This window comes from Oryctolagus cuniculus, chromosome 7, assembly GCF_964237555.1.
Source record: "Oryctolagus cuniculus chromosome 7, mOryCun1.1, whole genome shotgun sequence".
NCBI classification, from domain to species: Eukaryota; Metazoa; Chordata; class Mammalia; order Lagomorpha; family Leporidae; genus Oryctolagus; species Oryctolagus cuniculus.
Window position 1 is genome coordinate 65,828,389 of NC_091438.1, and position 5,044 is coordinate 65,833,432.

Consider the following 5,044-nt stretch of genomic DNA (forward strand, 5'->3'; position numbering starts at 1 on the left):
GGTACTTATCCTGGTCTCCCATGGGGTGCAGGGCCCAAGCACTTGGGCCATCCTCCACTGCACTCCCTGGCCACAGCAGAGAGCTGGCCTGGAAGAGGGGCAACCGGGACAGAATCCGGCGCCCCGACCGGGACTAGAACCCGGTGTGCTGGCGCCGCTAGGTGGAGGATTAGCCTATTGAGCCGCGGCGCTGGCCAACTAAGTTTTCTTTTTCCCTCCTGCAAGTTTTCCCTTCTACCTTCCTTCTTTTTTACTTAAATTTTGTATATGTTTTCAAAAGTCACTATCTGGCAGAAAGATGAATGACTCATGAGTAACTCTGCTGGGAATGAAGGGATAGGCTTTCAGAACCTTTTGAAATTCCAAATCAGAGCAAAGCAGACCAAGGCTTTTCCTGGGAATTGATCTCTTTAAAGTTAACATGGAAGGATAGAAGTACTGAATGTCTTATATTAGCTTAAGTCCTGAGAAAAGAAGAAGAAAATATGCAACTATAAATGATACTACTTCTGGTCAGTATTGTACTTTGACATGATTTTTAAAGGAATCTACTCTTTATTAATTCCACACTCAAAATAACCTTGGTGTGACTAATTGCAGTCTATTTGGATTATGTTGGACTAAACCATTCTTTCTAACTATTAGTTTACGTATTTCTTTTCCTAATGCATTTCTTTCAACCCTTGTTTTCTTTATTTCTCAATGTTTCCCTGGAGTCAGTGTTTTCTTAAGAAAAAGCCGTATATTCCCTAGGAGTTCAGTGTTTCCTGAAGTTTGATTTTCACCCTGATTAGCTGTACTAATTCAAACTGTGATCATTGTTGAGCAGTGAACCTACCCAGAACACCCTGGTGAGTTAAACTCAGCAGCAATTTGATAGCTTAGTTGAAGGCTGTAATAGATTTGCTATACAAAAGTTTTATTTAATGTATATAATACCATGAAAAATAAGTATGCAAAGTAAAACTAATTTGCTTTAATATATTCTAAGTAATTATGACAAGCAGTTATTTGCTTCTCTTTAGAATGCATGAGTGGTTAATATAAATATTCTAAAGTTTTCTTAGTTTTTCAAATAAAATCATACATTATAAAAATTAAAATGTGTCAAAGTCACACCTTCCAACCATGAATAAAAGATAAAAACTTTGTATATTTGTTAATTTTTAGTCTTTTAAGGGAGGTCATATCATCAAAAATTAACACTTCTTTATTTTGCTTAATTTACTTTTAAATTATATTGCCTCTTATTGTCAACTTCTAATGACATTTCAATCAACCACATGATTAAGTCTATTATCCAATCTCTCTTCACATAATTTGAACTTTATCCTAATGGATTTTGTCTTAATTTTTAAAAAGTTATTAAACTTCTTCCTATTTTTAATGTTCCATTAAATGTTATAAAAGGACTGAGCTTAGCAAAGACAAATATTGCTGACCTTTATATATGCTTTAATTGATCTATTTATTTCAGACACTAGTTTTATTATTAATAGCTTTATATTTCACTGCTTTTAAATAATTTTCCCCTGGATTATACTTTTTATGTAAAATCAAACTTGTAGGAGAAAATTTAAATGGTTAATTAAAATATAAATGCTGTTGATTTTATGAGATTACTCCAGCATCAGGGTCAAAATATTACTTGCTTTGTGCATAATAGTTGACAGGAAAATAATCTTCACTTATAAATTTAGAATGTAAAAAAATAGGCTGTATATAAAAGAGAAAATTTTAGATATGCTGAAAATTTTGAGAAATTTATACAAAATGAGAATAGTTAAGATCATTATTATAATGTGTATCATGATAAATCCCAATATGTTTCACTGTATGCAGAGAAATTTCTTAAGTGCTTTATATATTTTTACAAATTTTAAATCAATTAATCTTTCAAATAACACTGTACATTACTTTATTCGTTATATACATATGAACACTATTTAACACATTATATAAATATGAGATATTTAAAGACAAATATATATAATATTAACATAAGAAATAAATATATTATACAAATTAATAGTTGATCATAAGAAATTAATACTACCTTATTAAATATGTATGACCATGCTAAACTTTAAATCCACTTCATTGACTTTAAGTTGAATATTCTATTTATTGTACCTGGAGTTAAAAGACAATTTTTTTTGGACAGGCAGAGTTAGAGAGAGAGAGAGACAGAGAGAAAGGTCTTCCTTTTTCCATTGGTTCACCCCCCAAGTGGCCACTATGGTTGGCGTGCTGCGCTGATCTGAAGCCAGGAGCCAGGTACTTCCTCCTGGTCTTCCAAGCAGGTGCAGGGCCCAAGGACCTGGGCCATCCTCGACTGCCTTCCTGGGTCACAGCAGAGAGCTGGACTGGAAGAGGAGCAACCGGGACAGAATCCGGTGCCCAAACTGGGACTAGAACCCTGGGGGATTAGCCTAGTGAGCCATGGCGCTGGCCAAAAGACAATTTTTAAAAATATTTTCATCTTCATAATTTTGAGAGAAAAGAGATTCTAAATGAAACCACAGCCTAGCCAGTAGTTGTCACTGTAAAAGCAAGGTGACACAGCCATTTATTAGGATTTGTTAGACAATAAGAATGCTATTTAAATATATATATGTGTTGTTTGCAAATTTATTTAATGGCTTATACAAGTTACCAATATTTTATACAGTATCAGTTTTTTTTTTCCTTTTAAAAATTATAAATTTATTTATTTGAAAGGTAGAGCAACAGAGACAGAGGGAGAGGCAGACAGAGAGAGCGAGAGATGTCCCATGTACTGGTTCACTCCCCACATGGCTGAAGCCAAGATCCAGGAACTCCATCCAGGTCTCCCGTGTGGGTGGCAGGGTCTGAGCCCTTGGGCCATCCTCTGCTGCCTTCCCAGGCATCAGCAGGGAGCTGGATCGGAAGTGGAGCAGCAGGACTCGAGCTGGCACTCGGATCCGGAATGCCAAGTAGTGGCTTCCCCCACTGCACCAAACACTGGCCACAGAAAACGAGATTTGTTTACCTATCTAATAACCTACAGTTTTGCTAATGTGATAGGTAAAACAAGTTTTAATTTTCACTTTTCAGGTTCGGGAAGTATGGTTCCTAACTTACTAATTTTGGTTTCTGGAACAGCCATTCTCATTTCATTCTCTCTGCATTCTTAATGTTGGCTCCCAGGCTTGTTACTGGGTTACTCCTTCTTGGAGAGAGCGGCCTGTTCTGGTTCTATCCCTGGGTCTCCCCAAACATCAGAAACAGCCATCCTAAGGCTGTGTCTAGCCATCCTAAGCCCTTTCCTTCTCTCACTCAGCAAAAAGGCGAGGTGGCTTCCTTGCCATGCCCGTGGGACCCACAGGGTTCTCAGTTACTGACTCCCTGAGTGAGCAGAACTCTGCTCAGACGGACAAGGTGCCCAGAGTAATCACAGCTCCTATTCCGATCTGCTTTTCTGGTAAAATCTCAGCTGCAGTTCTTCTCTTTATAACGCGTTTCTGCCCAGTGGGCCAATCTGTCTGGGTGCCACGTCTGTGATCCCTGGTGTCAACTAGGCTCCCGGGAGACTCCCGCTCTGGGCTGTCTTGCAGAGTCACTTGCCCTAGGCAGGTGTGTGGGGGAGGCGCTGAGGCAGGTGGGGCAAGGAATGGTCAGGTCCGCTAAGTGGGGGATGAAGACACACGATTTAGAAGCAATGCTCCCTGGGCCTAAAGTCAGCAACAACAGTCTGTTTCCCAATGTCCAAATCCGTAACTTTTCAGAGGGAGGGGTAGGACTGGAGATAAGCCAGGAAATGCCTTCGTATTAATCGTTCTTTTCATAAACTTCAAATTTGTACTTGATGCCTTTCTCCTCCTGGACACCAGAAAGGACGCCTGGGTACTCTGGGAGCAGTTTGTATTTCTCCAAATCGATTTCTGGAAAAAACGTGTCACTTTCAAATTCCTGCATGATCTTGTCACAAACAGTCTGAGATGGCCTGGCTGATTCATGGCTTCCTTATACACAGAGCTGCCTCCCACTATCCAAACCATGTCCACTTTATCTGCCAATTCTGGTTCCTCAATAAGTTTTAAGGCATCAGCCAGACTCTTAGCAAGGAAATGTGCTCCTTGTGGCGGTTCCTTGAGTTCTCTACTGAGAACTACGTTGATTCTGTCCTTTAAAGGCCGATTCTTCTCTGGAATGGAGAACCAGGTCTTCCTCCCCATAATCACCAGGTTCTGTTTACCTTCCACTGATGACGTTGGGGTCATTCTCTGGAAATACCTGAATTCGTCCTGAGCGGGTGGCCACGGCAGGTCCCCGTTCTTGCCGATGCCCATGTTTTGTGACACAGCGACGATGCAGTTGAGCAGACGAACCATGGCGGCGGCAGCCAACAGCTCCACTCGCGGATGCCCACACCCGGGGGTCGAACCCAGCTTGGCGCGAAACCTACAGTATCAGTTTTATCCTGTTAAATAAAGGTCATGGAAATCTGGGGGTGCTGCAAATTTTACATAAAGTAATTTCATAAAAATTACTATCATAGAAAATGTTTTTACAAAAGATTGCATATTTTCTCCCTCTCTCCTTACTTGGAATGTTAAAAGCTTTCTCAGAATCAGAGTGTTTTGCTTTCTTTAGTTTATTTCATGTGCTGAGAATTCTTTACCAAATTGGTCTTTTTCTCTGTTATTTTTGAGTGGCATGTCATGTATTTGAATTGCTCAAGCTAGGTATTACAGAATCCACTTCATTTTTGAAAGTTTATGTAGAATGTACTAGTGAACTTGGTTGATCAGATAAGATATGTATTACTGAACTTAGGATATGCACATTTGACTAAATTAAGAAATTACAGCATAGCAAACTTGAAAAGACACACTGAAAATTCTGAAGGAAGAAATTTGCCATTCAAGCATATATATATATATATATATATATATATATATTAAATAGAAGCTCAAATGCCACTCTTCTTTTACTATCATAACTGTCTATACTTGGAAGCCAACAATTTAACATTGCTCAAATGGAAGTCTTACCTCTATTTTTGGGCTGAAAGCAGTAA

General features: G+C 38.9%; 1 pseudogene; it reads right to left on the minus strand.

Moving 5' to 3' along the window:
* Nucleotides 1-2,635: 2,635 nt before the first annotated feature.
* On the minus strand, nt 2,636-4,370 carry LOC103350105 (dihydrofolate reductase-like; annotated as a pseudogene).
* Between the last annotated feature and the right edge of the window lie 674 nt (nt 4,371-5,044).